This window comes from Sceloporus occidentalis, unplaced genomic scaffold (genome assembly GCF_023333645.1).
Source record: "Sceloporus occidentalis isolate IW3139 unplaced genomic scaffold, rSceOcc1.0.p SCAF_192, whole genome shotgun sequence".
Taxonomy (NCBI): domain Eukaryota; kingdom Metazoa; phylum Chordata; class Lepidosauria; order Squamata; family Phrynosomatidae; genus Sceloporus; species Sceloporus occidentalis.
In genome coordinates, this window is record NW_028317172.1 from 1,159,512 (window position 1) to 1,179,223 (window position 19,712).

Sequence of the window (19,712 nt, forward strand, 5' to 3'; positions counted from 1 at the left end):
CTTTCCTTCTAACTGTAAGCAGCGTCGCATTTAACAGCGGGGCCACATGTTCATTGAACTTGCTAAGTTCCTGCCTCTGTAATGCCTCCCCTGCAGTACTCCACCGCTCCTGTGCACTTCTCAAAAGGGCAAAGCTGGTCTCGAAGTGCATGAGAGACTAGATAGATTAACAAAGAAAGAGAGGTGCAGAAATGCTTTTTTCTTTCTTTGTTAATCTATCTGCAGTTTGCCTCCCCTGTCAAGAGTAAGAACCCTGATATATAAATATACACAGACTATATTACCAAAAGTATGTGGACAACATACCATCATACATACTGTATCAGCTTGTTGGACATCCCATTCTAAAATTATGGGCATCACAATGCAGTTGGTACCCACGGTTTTTTTTGCTTGCTATCCTAGCTGTATCCACTCCCTTTAAAATCTTTGTACAAAGACCAATGTATGAACTGGAATTTATTGCTATAATATATTAGTAACTGATTTTTTCAGTTTTTCATTATGTCAACATACTTTAACTGCAATATCTTAATACTGCCAGATTTTAGCTGTTTGACCTTAATCATTTTATGGAAGATAAAATGTTTATCATTACTGTGCACCGCATCGCTGAGTGTGCTGTTCACCAATAACGACTAAATCTCTTTCCAGCAAAAACTTTCCTGCACTGATCTTATTACGTTTATACATATGGTAATGATTATTTCCCAAATGGCTTACAAAAATGATCCATGAAGATTTCCTTTTATTTACTCTATAGTTTTTAGAACATTGTCAATTAGAGACTAGAGTTCAATTTGGGTTAGGAAAAGGAGTTACAGGCAAAAGGTGGGTGCATTAAATGTCCAGTGATTACACAAAGAAATCACCAGTTTATTGAATGCAAATTTCTGCACTCACAATAGAAGGAGGAGGTGGTTAAACACAGATCTAAAATAAAAGTGTTGTACAGCATTAAAAAAACAATATTCACATTACGATAGAGATAGGGAGCAATAAATCATTCAGATATGTATAGCTTGGAGGAAACAAGAGAGAGGGAAGATGTTGTAGAAACATTTAAATACTTTGAGTTTTAACAAAATACAGGAGGGAAGCTTGTTTCAAGGAACTACAAACCAAGAGGTTATAATGTAAAACCAGTGTGGTAGATTTAATATGAAGAAGTTTTACTTTACTGAGGGGGTAGTAGATAAATGGAACAGCAGAAGTGATATATATATATATATATCCCAGTGCTCAATGTCTTAAAGGCACACAATGAATACAATATATGGCGGCTGTAATACCTCCTACATCTTTTATGCATAGGTTGTTGCCACAGAAACTGAAAAGCTTCTTAAAAGTTTATGCGATGTATTTATGTGATTTAACCTTAGGAAGAGAAGCTAATGTGTTTATACTAGGCATTGAAATACACAACCCAACTAACAATCTGCACTTAATATGACAAGATCCATGGTATTTTAGCAGAATTGTAGCTAGTCAATAACAGTGTGCCATAAGTACAAGTTTAATTTTTTAATTAAAAATGCACAATGAAACTCCTTATTGCAAAAATTAACTCACCTATTATATGAGCATAAAAATATTTTTTTTTTCTTGAAAATACACTAGCAGGACTTGATGTTTGCTGGGTCAACACTGAAAGACAAAGATCGAGACTATACTGAAGGTCACCAGTAGCAAACTGTATGCTCCAAATTAGGTCCATATCATATAAATACAGACCCTTTCTTCCTAATGCACAGATACAGATGATCTTTCTTACCAAAGAATGCAAAGGTATATTTGTTGAAACACTAGTTCCAATTACTTGGGTTATTGCAATTTCAGCATGTCCCCACTTTCTTATTTTCTATTTTCTCAAAAGTCCATATCTTGAAATTTTCCCTTTTGCAGATGGCATACACATTTCTATTTTATAATATCATTTGAAAGTTTAACATTCAGACCTAAAAATTGAAGAAGCACAGTTAGTAGTATTATAATACAAAATGTTAAGGACAAAAAAGCCTATCTATCTATCTATCTATCTATCTATCTATCTATTCAGATTTTTTTTAATGGATTTTGGTAGATATTCGTTAGATCCGGTAAGATCAACTGTTTTTTTCGTTAGATCTAGCACGCAGGAGGCGGTATTCACAATCCTATTTTGTGTGCGGGGATGGATATACATATGGGTTGGCCCCCCCCTCAACTGAAATTCTGATTTTTTTAATGGATTTTGGTAGATATTCGTTAGATCGGGTAAGATCAACTGGCTTTTTCGTTAGATCTATCTCGCAGGAGGCGGTATTCACAATCCTATTTTGTGTGTGGGGGATGGGTATACATACGGGTTAGCGCCCCCTCAACTGAAATTTCGAATTTTTTTATGGATTTTGGTAGATATTCGTTAGATCCGGTAAGATCAACTGTTTTTTTCGTTAGATCTATCACGCAGGAGGCGGTATTTACAATCCTATTTTGTGTGCAGGGGATGGGTATACATACGGGTTGGCCCCCCTCAACTGAAATTTGGAGGTTTTTTTAATGGATTTTGGTAGATATTCGTTAGATCCGGTAAGATCAACTGTTTTTTTCGTTAGATCTATCAGTATTATGCTGCTATTGTACTGTAAGTTATAGTCCTTTATATGTTTTTTGTAAGATTTATGTATTAAAATTAAAAAAAAAAAAAGTACACATTTGCAAAAACTACACCCCTGGTTTAGCAAGGAAAGCGTTAAAGTAAAACAATGGCGGTCTGCCAGGGACAATCCCCTCAACAAGTGATGAGATGATATCCTGCTGGGGGTAGCCACAGAAGTCTTTACAAAGCCAGGGAGGAGGCTGGCTGTCAGGCCTCTCAAGTGGTCCCGGTGATGGAGGGTTCCGTCACAGTGGCGTCTTTTAAAAAAAGTTTCCAACAAGGTCTCCCCAGGTACTGCATTTAGCCATGAAAGTCAATGGAGCCCAGCTTTTGAATCACAATGTGATTGTAATATATACTTATATAAAATTGGAAAAAAATAAAAATAGTTCAAAAAATGAATAAAAATGTGGTAACATTTAAAAACAACTATGCAGTGATGTCACCAACAGTGGAACCCAAAAATCATGGCATTGAAAGAGTTAAAATACTAGCATTGTTTAAAAAAAATTATGGTTTCATGGAGAAAATTTAATTGGCCAGGTTCAATAGTGTCCCAATTAGGACATAAGCACTGACTGACCAGATTTCAAAATGAAGAATAAAAAAAGCACTTCTCCCAAATGTGGCCTTTTAGCCACAAAAAAAACCAGTAAACCCATGCATGGGTGGTATCATTGTACTCAGGGGATGTTGCTGAACACATATTGGTTTTGGTTTTTTTTTACGGTGACATACACAAGGAGTTTATAAATTCATACCTAAAATACAACGTGCATGAAAAAAACACACAAATAATGACTACCAAAAACTTTGACACAGGCTGGTTTTAGAATTAGTGCATATAACTAGTTAAAATACCAGCATTTAAAATACCTTAGATTGTCTATTGTTCAAACAAATATGGTTTGATGGGGTAAATTGAACTGGCCTTGTTCAAAGATGTCCCAAATACTACATGGGGGCCAGAAGGACCAGATGTCAAAGTTCCAAGTTGAAAAATGTGCACTTCCCAAATGTAGCATTTTACTTCCCAAACAACCCAGCAAACCCATGCATGGGTGGTATCACTGCACTGAGGAGATGTTGCTGAACACATATTGGGGTTTTGTTTGGCAGTGACATATATCAGGAGCTGTAAATTTATCAAGAAAAAAATAAGGTAGCAGCACACATCAATAGAAGGGTAACACCCTTATTGTTGTGATAATTCCAGTTCTTAAATTCTAATTAAAAGGTGTGAACAAATCTAGAGACTCTTACACTTTATGGAGCATCAAATGCTCCTATATGATGACTTTAAATGGGGGAATGCAAAGTTTCCTGTATATGCACCTGCTTTCAATATAACATCAGTGATTAAGTCGTCATAAATCCTCAGAGGGAGGCAAAATATTGGGGGGGTTATACGAAAATATACCTTTAATAAATAAATAAAATATCCATGCTTACAATAAAAACCAGAAGTCCCAAAATATGTTCCTTAGTCTGAATCCCTGGATTGCAGCAGCACTACTGCAACCACTGGCTTTCTTCCTAAAAGTGTAGATGTCATCTTCCGGCACCTTCCCTGTGTAATGTTGATACGAACAACGCATATTACTATGGACAGCGTCACCAGATTCGTATCAGTCCTCTCAGCCTCTGTCCTTAAATGTCCAAACTCATTTGCATAGAGCATGTTCCATTGGAGGTGCAGTTCCTCATTTGCATATATTCACTTCTTTACATTTGTGAATTTAATTAACACTGCAGTTCATCATAATAAAATTAAACTATCATGATTATAATAAAAAAAAGAAATCAGACTAAAATTAAAGGTATTTATACATACATGCGGCTAAGGCTAGAAATCTACATAAAATCTAAAATACTCTCCAAAACATAAAATACTTTGCACATTGAATGGTGTTCCAATATATACCCAACAGTCCTCCAAAATACACAGACCCAAACCATATAAAGAATTATACAGTTCAAAGTCACTATTCAATCCATATTTAGATAATATATTAATTTCATTTCTTGTTGACCAAGGTTTTTTTTAATGAAATCTCCGCCCCTCCAGTTCTTTTTAACTTGTATTAACCCTATAAACGTTAGTATCTCAAGGTCACTGTTACGAGTTTGTGTAAAGTGAAAAGAAACACTATGTTTGTCAAAGCCCTTGTGTATATTTCTTACATGTTCTTCTTTTCTAATATGTAGGGGTCTTGTAGTTCTCCCTACATATTAAAAAACCACAGTGGCAAGACAACAAATATATAATATTTTTTAATAACGTGTTATAAATTGTTTAATGTATAATTTTTATTAGTGACAAATGTGTATGCTATTCTTTTCTTGTCTGTATGTGTAGTTCTCCTGCACGCTAAGCAGGAACCACATTGTGATGGGAACGACCTGTGGCTAGCCGGAGTCTGTGGGGCTATTGTCCTGAAAATTACAATAAGTGATCATAGCAGAGGACACAGCTCTTCAGGAACCTCGGCAGCACTGCAGTATACGGAAGTATAGCAATACAGCGCTCTACCGCCCTGATAAGGGCAGCACTGAGGCTCACCTCAATAACAAGACCCCACTCGTAGTGAGGTAAAACAGAAACTCTTTATTTGGGAAACACATAGGCTTTTATGCAGGTTAGGTGAGAAACAAACCATAAATCATGTCCACATCTTCCCGCCCAGCCCACTGAGTCCGGCACCACACTTAGACATCTCAGCCCCGCAATGTCCGTACAGCTTTAAACCATCCTTTTTGGGGTGATCCCAAAGGAGTGGCGGTGATCCTGTCCGACGCGATTGGTCGAAGGAACCCCGAGCGACAACAGTTCAAAGTTTCCCCGGGACTGGCCGCGAGATAGCCGACGCGCATTCGGCAGCTGTGCCAGGAATCCACGGGAGGCTCCTCCCCTGAATCGTTCTTGATCCGTACCCTAAAACCTGTGGGTTAATAGCAGGAAAAGGATGCACTGGTGTGGCCGATGGCGTCCGGGATATGAAGGGTTCAAGTCTGTGGGCAGGACATGTGGAACATGGACAGGTGCGGCACATGAGGGAGAACAAAGGCACATAAAACAATCACAGAGATATATAAATATATAGAAATATATTATTAAACAGCACTTTTTAACCCAGGGTTGTGACAACCATTTATAAAATCCTTTTACCTATATTCTGTGTGACTTTTAGGTGGCTCCTTACTATTTTATTTCTTATTGTTGGGGCACCTCTATATATTCTTCTTCTTTCTTCTTTCATCATTTTTTGCAATAAAAGATTTTTAATATCATCTTATTGTTTTATTAATGTACCACTATATCATTTGAAGTAACAAATATTTTTGATTACTGTACTGTTATCAGTTGCTGACCCGGCTAGCTCATTTGACCCTGGTCAGAACCTGTTTCTGCTTCTAGCCCTTGAAACCTTGCCTGCTATATCCTGCTTGTTTGGTTCTGACTAGACTTGCGCATTCGTCTTCGGGCGAACATGAAAACGAGCACGAAGAGGCCCTTTTTTTGTTCTTTCCGAAGACACGCCGAAGAGAATACAGTGCTGGCAAAACGTAGGAGAAGACGAAGACTCACAACCACGAAGAATCGAAGATTCTTTGTGATCTTCTTCGTTTTTGCCGCGCAGCCGCCAAAATTTCAAACAGGAGTGAGCTGATCCTCGTCTGTCCAATCAGCTCACTCTTGTGACGTAACGCTAAGGGTCTCGTCCAATGCCTGTGCTGCTGTTTTTTTAATTCTGAAGGCGCCTTTATAAGACCAGAGCTTGCCTGAGAGATCCATTCATTTTTCGCTGTGACTGCTTTGGCAACACTGCTGTGCTGCATCCGAGCGTTACAGAGAGATTGTTCTGTTCTGTGTGAGACTGGTAAGCCTTAGCCTGCCATTTCTCACAGTGTACTCTTCCTCACTTCAGTTCTACTTAATTAATATATTTAATAATAATAATTTGATTAATTTAATAATTTTTTTATTTAATTTGTCATCAACTGTAGTGTATAGTGCTGTTGAGTTGACAGTGCACCCAGTACCTCAGTGGCACTGGGGTGCCCTTGCCCTGGGCTGGCACTAGTGCCTACTGCCTGTCCTGCTTAAATAAATTAAATAATAGAATTTATAAATAATAATTTAATAGAATATATAATAATTTAATAGTACATTATAATATTATATATATATATATATATTTGTCAGTCATATATATATTATAAACTATAGTATACTAGTGTAGAGTGTACTGTAGACATTCAAGACATCTGCTAGTGTCTAATCTAAAATCATTAATTAATATCAATAATTCTATAATTCTTATCTTAATAGTTAATTAAATTAGCTATAAATAAAAGTAATAATATTAATTAATTACTACTAGCGTATAGTTCAGCTAATCTTATTAGTACTGGTGCTGCAGCGCTATAGTTTGTGCTTTGTTTTAGCAACAGCAAGAGACCAAGTCAATTTTTCTTAATTAATAATCTTTCATTTTATTTCATTTGTTTTGCTCACCTCAGTCCATCAGTGAAGTGAACTTGTTGGGCTAGTGAGTGCAGCCGCATAAGTGCTGTGTTCTTTTTTGATCAGCAAGCAGTGACGTTAACGTTTTGCAAAGATTTTCTCATTTATTTTACATTTTATTTCAATTTTATTAAAAGTACCCTTAGTGTTTTGCTCACCTCAGTCCATCAGTGAAGTGAACTTGTTGGGCTAGTGAGTGCAGCCGCATTAGTGCTGTGTGTTTCAGCAAGCAGTGAAGCTAACTGTTTTGCTGTGACATTTTATTTTATTTCTAATTTCTTTTCAAGAAAAATTGACTGTGTGACGACAACAACTGTACTAAGCAAACTGTAATAGCTGTAGTACTAAAATAATTCTAATCTTTTATCTTCTTAATCTATAATATATTATATAATATAATATAAATTCTAATTCATAAACTATAGTCTATCTATAATCGCTAATATAAGTAATTCTAATCTATTAATAATATAATATTATATATAACTTAACCTCACTTTAGCTTAGTGGGCTTGAGAGCGTCTGCCTAGAGTTAGACTAGAATACTAATATAGCTTTAGGTTTAGCATAGTAGTAGGATAGGCTCTTAGGCCCGTGTAAATTCAAAGTCTTTAATTTTTTTATCCCCCCCCTTTTTTTTTTTTTTTTTTTAAAGTTTTTTTAAACACTACACTACACACACAACACAAAATTTGAAATGGATCCTCCTTTTGGGACTAAGGAGGGACAAGCTCCATCTACCACCACCACCACGATCACCACCACCAGTGCAGCCTTTGTGTCAGTCTAGTCGGCCAAGTAGGCCAAGCTCTCGCTTATCATTTGGGGAAGCATTGCTTGAAGGATCATCAAGTAAAGGAAAGGCACCAAAAGCAGGCAGTAGTAGAGCGGCTAGGCCCACAAGCTCTATGGTTTTTTACGGAAAGCCTAAAGCACCAGAAGCACGTTCAAAGTTAAAGGGTAGCACAACTAGTACTTCTACTAGCCCAGTGAGTAAAAAGAAGTGCCTTTTGCCCCAAGCAGCATCTTCCCCATCCACGAGCAGCATGCAAGGTACCAAGCAGAGCCAAATTAGCAGCAAGACTCAGAGGGGTCCCAAACCAAAGTGATCTCATTCCTTTGTAGGGAAAACCACCACCACCACCACCACCACCCCCCGCACCTCTACCACCTCTACCACCACTAGTGCTGCGCCTACTGTTCCCACCGGTACCGCCACGCCATGTCCTCCTAGTACCTCTAGCAAGCCACCAAGTCCTTACAAAATTTTTGTAAAGACAGTTAGAGAGAGGGCTACACATAGTGGAACTCCACCTAGCGAGGTAGCAGAGGAGCCTGAGACTGAGAGGCCAAGTGCAGAGTCTGTTCTTCCTGCTCGCACTACTACTAGTCACGAGTCTCACAACGATATCAGTCTTATCTCCAGCCTAGCAGGAATTCCATTCGATGTGGCTAATGAAGAACTAGACTATGAGCCAGAGGAAGTAGAGGAGATGAGTGGTCAGGAATCAGATTCCTCAGGGAGCAGTGTCCAAATGACTAGTGCACAATTTTCCCCTGAGCCTCCACCTTCTCCGCTACAATCATCACCATCACCACCACCAGCAGCAGCAAAACCTAGCAAATCTAAAGCTAAAGCAATTAGCAGTCCCACTATGGCCAGTACTGTTACTACCAGTCCCACAACCACTAGTTCTGCCTCTGTTCATCCACCCCGAGCAGTAGGAGCAGCACCCAAGGCACACTCCAAGGCTATGCGCGCCCCAATTTGGGAGCACTTTGAAAATGTTGAAGAAGGGCGCAATGGAAAGTGCAAACATTGTGGGAAGCTAATAAGCAGAAGGAAAGTGTCTGCCCATTTTACCAGTGCTAGCATGAAGCATCACCTCAGCACTCAACACAACGCTGTGCTATTGGGGAAAGATGCAGAAGTAAAGCTTAGTGCAGGCAGCATAGCTGGTGGCCATGGAAAAACCCCAACAGCTGCTTCTTCTGAGCCAATAGCAACAGCAGCAGCAGCTAGTGCTGGCAGCCAGAGACCAAGGCAGGTTGGAGCACTGCATGTCCAGCCCACCCTGGAACAATTTGTGGCATTCCAATCCAAAAGGTCAATGCCCAAACAGCAGGCCAATAAAGTAACGCGACTGATTGGTCAGTTCATTGCTGTTGGAGGGGCATCCTTCTCTATGATCGAAGGGGAGCTTTTAAAACAATTAATGGCGGCTGTGGCTCCACAATATACAGTTCCGTCACGTTCCACTTTCAGCAGGAACATTGTTCCCTCATTGTATCGGTCCTGTGTGCAGCAGTGAAAGAGGAGCTTTCCAAGGCTGCTGGTCAGTGTGTTCATTTCACTACAGATTTGTGGAGTGCACCTAGCGGCCAGCATGCCTTTCTTTCTTTGACAGCACACTGGTGGCAGCCCGGTGTGTCTAAGGAAGCTGCTGCAGCAGGCTACCGATCTTTCCTTCTCCATGCAGAAGTGATGGATGAAAAGCACACTTCCCAAAATATTCTGCATGCAATGAGGAAAATGTTTAGCCTTTGGGTGGGAGCAGAGGCGGGCACCAATGTTGAAGTTGGTTTTGTGGTAACTGACGGAGATGCAATATGGTGAAAGCGCTGTGAGATGGTCACATTGTTGGTGTGCGCTGTGCAGCCCACATCATCCATCTTGTAGTGAAGGCAGCAATGTCAGAAGGAACTAATGTGGTAGCAGTAGTTCTGTCCCGCTGCAGAAAGATCGCTGGGCACTTTCACCATAGTGTTAAGGCTAGCCAACTTTTGAGGGAAGAGCAAGAGAGGTCAGGTCTTCCCGTACACTGCCTACGTCAGGATGTCAGTACACGGTGGAACTCCATGTTAGACATGCTGGAGAGGATTTTGGAGCTGCAGAGGGCAATCTATAATCTTGCCTCAGAGCACAATATTGGGATTACATCTCCATTGAATAGGGAGGATTGGACAGTGATCGCCCAGCTAGTGGCAGTCCTTAAACCATTCAGGGATGCCACAGAAAATTTAAGCTCAAACACTGCCAGTCTGGCCCAGGTAATCCCAGTGTTCTCCCATCTAGGCAGCAAGATGGATGTGTTCCTTGAAAACCGTGAGGCTGTTCAAGGTGGCACTCTACATCCTGACGTAGCAGCCATAGTAAGGAAGCTGAAGGATCTGCTAAAAGTACACCTTCGCAAACGCATGGAAGAGAGTCCCGAAATGATGCTAGCGTGCCTTTGTGAATTAAGGGAAAGCTAGCTTTGAAATTTAATGTTCTCAGTAGCTACCGGGAGCAATTGGTCAACAAGGTGCGTGACTGGCAGCTTAAAATGGGAATGCTGTCCGAGGAGGGAGAGGTGCAGGAGGAGGAAGAGATGATGTGGTCTGCTACTCCTAGCAGCAGCATCAGCAGCAGTGCCACAAGCATCACAACAACACAGCTGAGTGGAGCAGCTGCGTTTTGGGAAGAGGCACTTGGGAGGATAGTTGGACCATCTGACAGAGCTAGCAGCAGAAATGAGAGTAGTGCTGCTGAAATGGTCAAACTTTACCTCTGTGGAGTTCCTTCTGCGCCTAATGTTGATCTTCTTAGCTACTGGGATGAAAAGAAGAGTGTGTGGCCTGCACTCTCAGGGGTTGCGCAGCAGCTTCTATCATGTCCGCCAACCACTGTTCAAAGTGAGCGCGTGTTTTCTAAGACTGGAAACATACTGAGTCCACAGCGCTCACGCATGGCACCTCATCTGATGGAGCAGATTGCCTTTCTTAAATTCAATCTACCCAAGTTGGGTTACCCAGCTCTTAGTTTGGAAAGTTAATTTTTTTTCTCTCTAATGTTTAAGGTAGTTTCTCCCCCTGGTTGCACGTGTTTGTGGTGTGGCAACGTCTGCTACCTCCGCCGGTGTAGCCAATTTACGCTAGGGCCTAGTGTCTGAGTTCTGGAAGTCCGCTCCCAAACGCCATGGACTGACAGACTTTCATGCTTTGCGGGTCGTCAATTGCCCACTCATTCACCTTTTTCCGTTTCCAACGCTGCTGCTGGTGGTGGTGCCAGTATCTTTTGCCAGTTCGCTTCCTGGCTGAAATCATGCCTCAAATGTCCCTAATGGAAAGGGTAGTTTCTCCCCCTGGTTGCACTTGCTGCGGCTTGGCAATGCCTGCTACCTCCGCCAGTGTAGCCAATTTACGCTAGGGCCTAGTGTCTGAGTTCTGTAAGTCCGCTCCCAAACGCCAAGGACTGACAGTGTTCGGATGCTTTGCCCTGGGGTGAAACAGGTGAGCGGGTCGTCAATTGCCCACTCATTCGCCTTTCCCAATTCTGCTGCTGGTGGTGGTGCCAGCGTCTCTTCTCTGCCAGTTCGCTTTCTGGCTAGTGTCATGCCTCAAATGTCCCTAATGGTAAGGGCAGTTTCTCCCCCCTGGCTGCGTCTGTTTGCGGTGTGGCAACGCCTGCTACCTCCGCCGGTGTAGCCAGATACACTAGGGCCTTGTGTCTGAGTTCTGGAAGTCTGCTCCCAAACGCCAAGGACTGACAGTGTTTGGATGCTTTGCTCTGGGGTGGAACAGGTGAGCGGGTCGTCAATTGCCCACTCATTCGCCTTTTCCAATGCTGCTGCTGCTGCTGGTGGTGGTGCCAGCGTCTCTTCTGTGCCAGTTCACTTCCTGGCTAGAGTCATGCCTCAAATGTCCCTAATGGTAAGGGCAGTTTCTCCCCCCTGGCTGCCTCTGTCTGTGGTGTGGCAACGCCTGCTACCTCCGCCGGAGTGGCCAGCTTACGCTAGGGCCTAGTGTCTGAGCTCTGGAAGTCTGCTGCCAAACGTCTAAGACTGACAGTGTTTGGGTGCTTTGCCCTGGGGTGAAACAGGTGAGCGGGTCGCCAATTGCCCACTCATTCGCCTTTCCCATTTTTCAATGCTGCTGGTGGTGCCAGCATCTCTTCTCTGCCAGTTCGCTTCCTGGCTAGAGTCATGCCCAAAACGTCCCTAATGGTAAGGGCAGTTTCTCCCCCCTGGCTGCCTCTGTCTGCGGTGTGGCAACGCCTGCTTCCTCCGCCGGAGTGGCCAGCTTACGCTAGGGCCTAGTGTCTGAGCTCAGGAAGTCTGCTGCCAAACGTCTAAGACTGACAGTGTTTGGGTGCTTTGCCCTGGGGTGAAACAGGTGAGTGGGTCGCCAATTGCCCACTCATTCGCCTTTTCCATTTCCTTTTCCATTTCCATTTCATTATTTTCTTTCTGATACACAACCAACCAAACATAACACACACAATAACACAAATAACACAGTGACATAACACATAACACACATAACACATATAACACAGTGACATAACACATAACACACACACGTACAATGCACAAATCCCAAGGACCTTTCCTCTTGTTATTTGTCCTGGCCTTCACTTCCACACTCACTAGCATTAACGCTATAACTCACACTTCATCCTATAACATTTTTCCATCCACATACCTGCCAACAGACCCAACTTTTTCAGGGACAGTCCTGCTTTTTTCCAGTCCTGTCCCATATAATTTAGCTAAACTAGGTATGCAAATACACGTAGGTAGTTATAGCTCGGTAGGTAGCACTAGTATAAAGTACATTAAATAAATATAATAAAGTACTAAATAATAAATCTAACTTTAAAATACATTTAAATAAACCCCTAATTTTTTTAAAAAAACCCATTAAAATTAAATTATTATTAATTTATTATTAAATTATTATTAATTTAATTACATAATACATCTTTAACCAAACCAGTGCACTGCTACTAATCTTAAACATAACCGTACATTAACCCTAAGCTATTTTTTAGTTCATTTTTCCATCCGCATACCTGCCAACACACCCAAGATTTTAGTGGACAGTCCTGCTTTTTTCCAGTCCTGTCCAGTAAAAGTTGGGTGGTTGCAAAGTATGCCATTGTAAATAGGTTGCAAATGTTAGGCATGTATTACAAGTGGTCCAAAATCAATTTAAAAATGTAAAATAATCCCTATTCTTTTATTAAACATCTATGGATGTGTGATTGTGTATGATAAAAAGGAGGCCAAGTTCCTTAGAGCATTTGTCTAGGTCATTTTGTGTACAGTACACCTCGGTACGTGTGTGCAACTCTATTGGTCGTTTCAGCAGGGGGCTCGCCTGCCATCAACGAATGAAGTGCGTTCTGCAATTCACTCGTTGATGCCAGACCAGCCCCCTGCCGAAACGACCAATAGAGTTGCACACACGTACCTTCACGGCAGCTGCTGCTGCTCCGATCTGTTGTTAACCCCGTATTAACCCCTGCTAGGCAACCAGGAGGGAAACGAAGATCAAACGAGCATGAAGAATGGCCACGAATATTCGCCCAAAGAGAAGACAGGAACGGGCGAATATTCGTGGAATACGAAGATTTTTTTTCCCCCGAAGACGAGCACGAAGACGAACACGAAGAGCCCCCTGGTGCCCAAGTCTAGTTCTGACCCTACATCATTCCTGATTTGGTCTTCAGACTCCAATTCTGCCTGATATCCAATTACCCGGTTTGACCTCTACTGACCAAGATAATTGAATTCTGATTCTACTTGCCAGATACCTGATCTCCTGACTTGACCTCTGGTTGCTTTGGACTACTACAAACCCAGCGATTGTTACAATTAAACTGTGTAACCAGTTTTTTTTGTTTAATAGATCAGGATAAATATTTTTCCTGAGGAAATTGGTATTTATATTATTTATATTACAGGTGTGTTTAGAAAACATCTACATAACCTATTACTGTAGAAAAAAATCAGTGACGATTTGGCATACCTTCTTTGCAAAAAGGTAACTTGAAATAAAAAAAATGTATAAACAAATGTAAAATCTATGTTTTAGATTAAATATGTATTCAGGAATTTTGCTTCCACATGTAAATAATTTTGTGTACCAAAATGATTGCGAACAACATTTAAAAAAAAAATAGTCTCACAAAATAATTAAGGGAATAGTATAATTATACCAACTAGAAGTGTTCTAATGCAGCCCAGTATTAGAAGGGAGTAACATTTTCAACTTATATAATAATCAAGTTGTTTTACTGAAGCAAACTTGGCTTCTATAAATGCCTGGGGATGATTAATTATAAAGATATTTTTCTCTATATCCCATTGCTCCAATTTTGCTAATGCTTACTTGTGAAAAACTCCAATTTGTCAGAAGCTTTCTGGTAAATCATTGCAGCCAGTGTGAAGCTGCTTACTATAGATTAGTTTGGCCAGTGTCCACATAGAACTCAGAGGGAAAGACAGGGCATGGAAATTAATATGTTTACAAAAAAATCAATTCCTTGCTCTGGAAACATTTTTGTTTATCTCATTAGGCTGTTGAGTAGTAATATGTATAAATTTTGACTAAAAGAAAGCCCTGAAACTGTAAGAGTGGGTAGGAATCAAAGCAACCTTCTTAGGTTGACTCGAGTCTCAGGGTTTTTGTCCAATTTGAGGTTGAAGGGGCAGTTTCTCAGGTTCACACAATCTATTGACTCCATATTGAGTGAGAAGGGGCAGAGGGGGGGCAGAGGTGGTAAATAGTGAGAAGGGTCAGAGGGGGAAGGCAGTGAGAAGGGGCAGAGGTGATAGATAGTGAGAAGGGTCAGAGGGGAAGGCAGTGAGAAGGGGGAGAGGGGATAGATAGTGAGAAAGGGGGAGAGGGGATAGATAGTGAGAAGGGGGTACATATTGAGAAGTGGGGAAGGGGATACATAGTGAGAAAGGGGGAAGGCAGTGTAGTGTGAATGCATACGAGAATGAATGACTTAATGTGTGGATGAATTGTGTGAATGCGTACAAGAATTAATGAATTAATGCGTGGATTAATTGCTTGAATGATTTGTGAGACTGCATTAATGAATATGTGTAAATGATTCGTGTGAATAAGTGAGTAACTGTGTAAGTGTTTGTGTCTATCATGGACGTTTAAGTGATTTGGGGAAATGCAAAGATGGCACATGAAGGGTGGGCTGTTTACAAAGATGTCTTACACTGGGCTGTTAGGGGACAAAGTTGGCTCAAGTTGGGCTGTTATATGTGTGTTATCTGGATGCTGATCAGGTTCTATGTGGGCAATGTGGACACCAGGGCTGACTTTGGGTTTGCAACCTGTGACCTATGCTTGTAATTTAGGGGATTAGCTATACCTTTAACTCTGAGTTTATATGTGAATTCCAATTGATTTATACCTGCAAAGCTGGGTGTGTGTTATTCTGTTGATCTGTATCTGGTATGCTCTGTTTCTATACATTATTATTGTATACCTACAAATAGATGGTTTGTATGTCTGATTCTGTTTATTTGATCTGTACCTTCAACGCGGAGTTAACTAGTGATTTTCAATTGATCTATGCTTGCAAAGCTTGGTTTTTGTGTTGATTCTGTTGATCTATACCTGATATGCTATGTTTCCATACATCATTTATGCATACCTGCAAATGTAGGGTTTGTATGTGATCTATACATGCAAGTGCTGTTTATATGTGTTTGATCTATAGTTCAGAGGGAGGAAGGAAAGGAGAGGTATGGGTTAGTGAATGAGGAACAAAGGGACTGGGAATGATTGCAGGGGAGAGGACCTCTCAAAGTCATGGTGTAACGTTTCACCCTTCGCTGTCTGGACTTGTTTAAACTCTATGCTGCTCAGTTTCTGTTGCCACTCTGAAGCACTCAGACCTGATTGCCATGTCCAGGTGCACCTTATTTCCTGGTTTACACATCCTTTATAAACCTGCTCAGCCCTTCAGTCTGGGCCTTGACATTAACGTTAGAGGACTGACTGTTTTGGTTCCTGATCTGCTCCTGTTTTGGTTCCTGATCTGCTCCTGTTTTGGTTCCTGATCTGCTCCTGTTTTGGTTCCTGATCTGCTCCTGTTTTGGTTCCTGATCTGCTCCTGTTTTGGTTCCTGTATTGTTCCTGAGTTGCGGCCAGCGTCCCACTAGTGGAGTCCCAGGATGAGTGCCTGCATTGTGACTCCCAGGATGAGTGCCCCGCAAGAGGGCTTATCTGCCGTGTGTGCCCCATCCAGAGGGCTTATCTGCCGTGTGTGCCCCATCCAGAGGGCTTATCTGCCGTGTGTGCCCCATCCAGAGGGCTTATCTGCCCTGTGTGCCCCTTCCAGAGGGCTTATCTGCCCTGTGTGCCCCGTCCAGAGGGCTTATCTGCCCTGTGTGCCCCGTCCAGAGGGCTTCCAGCAAAGAGACTTTCCTTGTTTATACGTTGTACCATCCTTTTGCAATACAATTATTAGCTTCATCTGTCTGTGGTTTATTTCCAGTGCCTGTCTGTACCAACCCCAAACCATCATGGATCGTGGGGTACAGACAGAGCCCCTAGTATCCCCTGCGCCTGGGCTCCTTCCCTGCCTGTGTACCCGGTCCGTGACACATGGTCAGGGTGAGAAGGGTGCACCCTCTGTAAGGCCCATTATAAACTGGGTGTTATCCTAACCTCAGCGCTAGAGCATTCTGTCCTGGCATTTGCATTGTTTATTTTTTTATTCCTGTCCAAGCCGTGTGCCCTGCCAGAGGGCTTCCAAGCCGTGTGCCCTGCCAGAGGGCTTCCAAGCCGTGTGCCCTGCCAGAGGGCTTCCAAGCCGTGTGCCCTGCCAGAGGGCTTCCAAGCCGTGCTCCCATCTGTGCTGCTGTGGTGTGCCCTGCCAGAGGGTTCCCAGTCGTGCTCCTGTCATGTGCCCTGCCAGAAGGCTTTCAGCCGTGCTCCTGTCATGTGCCCTGCCAGAAGGCTTTCAGCTGTGCTCCTACCTCTTGGTAGGACTAAGGCTAAAGTGGAGCACAGCCCAGAACTGGATGCATCATCAGCCTGCTTACAGCCATGCTCTGAATCTGAACCTGCCCCTGCATCGAGACTCCTACCTGATCCAGTGTCCTTACAGCAGGTGACTCTATTAAGTGTATAGTTAAAAATGAGATGTAAAAAGCATTGCCTGGAAATGTGAGAGAGGCTGGAAGTATAGATAAACCTGTCTAATCCAACCCTCCCAAGGTGTTTAATGGTGTTGAGGTCAGGGCTCTGTGTGGGCCAGTCATGTTCTTCCACACCAAACTCAACCAACCATGTCTTTATGGACCTTGCTTTGCACACAGGGGCATAGTTATGATGGAATAGAAAAGGGCCTTCTCTCAAACTGTTCCCACAAATTTGGAAGCATACAATTGCCTAAAATGTCTTTGTATGCTATAGCATTATCATTACCCTTTACTGGAACTGAGGGGCCCAAACCCTGAAAAACAGCCCCAGACCATTATCCTTCCTCCACCAAACTTTGCAATATTCACTATGCATTCCATTAGGTAGCGTTCGCCTGGCATTTGCCAAACCCAGACCCAGAGTCCAGTGGCAGTTCGCCTTACAGCATTCCAGACGACACTTGATATTGTGAATAGTGATCTTCGGCTTGTGTGCAGCTGCTCCGCCATGGAAAACGATTTTATGAAGCTCCCAACGCACAGTTCTTGTGCTGATGCTGTTTCTAGAGGCAGTTTATAACTCTGTAGTGAGTGATGCTACAGAGGACAAATCATTTTTACACACTACATTCTTTAGCACTCTGCTCTGCGCGTGTGCATGGTCTACCGCTTTGTGGCTGAGCTGTTCCTACTACTAAACATTTCCACATTACACTTATAGTGGACTGGGGAAAATCTAGCCGAGCAGAAATTTCACGGACCTGTGCCAAAGGTGATATCCCATGACACTGCCATGTTTTAAGTCACTGAGCGCCTCAGTACGACCCATTCTACTGCCAATGCTTGTCTATGGAGATGGTATGCATGATTTTATACAACTGTTATCAATGGTTGTGGCTGAAACACCTAAATTCAACAATTAGGATGGGTGTGCCAATACTTTTGTCTATATAGTATACTAATTTATTCACCTCCTTTTTAAGGGACCAAATGTAATTGGACAATTGACTGAGAAGGTGTTTTATGGCTAGGTATGGGCAGTTCCCCAATTACTTCATTAACAATTAAACAGGTAAAAGGTCTGGAGTTGATTCTTAATGTGAATTTTGCCTTTAGAAGCTGTTGCTGCAAACTCTCAATATTGCCCAAAAAGCTGTCAATGGAGGTAAAACAGGCCATCAGTAGGCTGAACAAAAATCAAACCCATCTATAGATAGCAGAAACATTAGGAGTGGCTTATCAGCAATTTGGTACTGAAAAAGAAGGAATGCACTGGTAAGCTCACCCACACCAAAAAGCCTGGACAATCATGGAAGACAACTGTAGTGGATGATTGCAAAATGATTTCCTTGGTGGAAAAAAACCCCTTTCACAAGATCTAACTATGTCATGAACACTCTCCAAGTGGTAGGTGTATCATTGTTAAAGTCTGTGATTAACAGAATACTTCATACAGAGAGTTTACCACAAGATGCAGACCGCTGGTAAGCCTCAAGAATATGAAGACCAGATTAGAAGTAAAAATTTCTGCAAAACTCTGGAGCAATATTCTTTGGACAGATGAAACTAAGATCAACCTATATTAGAATGACGGGAGGAGAAGAGTAAAGAAAAAGGAAGAAATGGCTCATGATCCGAAGCATAGTACATCATCTGTGAAACATGGTGTTAGCAATGTAATGGCATGGGTATGTATGGCTGCCAGTGGAACTGGATCACTAATGTTTATTGATTATATGACTGCTGACAGAAGCAGCAGGATGAATAGGGCTGTCCTATCACTTCAGATTCATCCAAATTCTGCAAAACTGAAAGGACGGTGCTTCACAGTATGACAGTGACACAGTGGGACAGTGACCCAAAATATACTGTGAAACCAACCAAAGAGCTTTTCAGAGGAGATAACTGGAATATTTTTCAATGGTCAAGTCAGTCACCTGCCCTCAACCCAATTGAAAATGTATTACACTTGCTGAAGACAAAACTGAAGTCAGAATGGCCCACAAACAAGCAGCAACTTCAGACAGCTGCATCAATCTATTGATTGATGCAGCTCACAATCTAAGCAGCAACCGCTCGGCGCCCCCCATTCTCCTCCACGAGGCCTCTACCTCCGTCGCGGTGCCGGCATTTCATCCTGAGCGCCGAAATATGACGTCATATTTCGGCGCTCAGCAGTGAAGCAGCGGCCACCGCAGCAGAGAACGAAGACAGAAGCCTCATGCTCCCGTCGCTGGACCTAAAGGTGAGAGAACTACAAAGGGGGAGGGTAGATAGTGAGTAGGGAGAGGGGTTAGAAAGTGATAAGGGAGGGAGAGGGGGTTAGAAAGTGATAAGGGAGGGGCGTCCAACATGCGGCCCGCGAGACCTCGAGGTGCGGCCCGCGTAAGATCGCCAGGAAGTGCAACCAATCTTACGCGGGCCGCACCTCGAGCATGTACTGGCTGACTTGGCATGATAGGAGTGTGATTGCTGTTAGCAATCAAAGTCCCATCATGCCTAGGTTCCAGCACTTACAAATCCGACCAGTAAATGCTGGAACCTAGGCATGATGGGACTGTGATTGCTGTTAGCAATCACACTCCTATCATACCAAGTCAGCCAG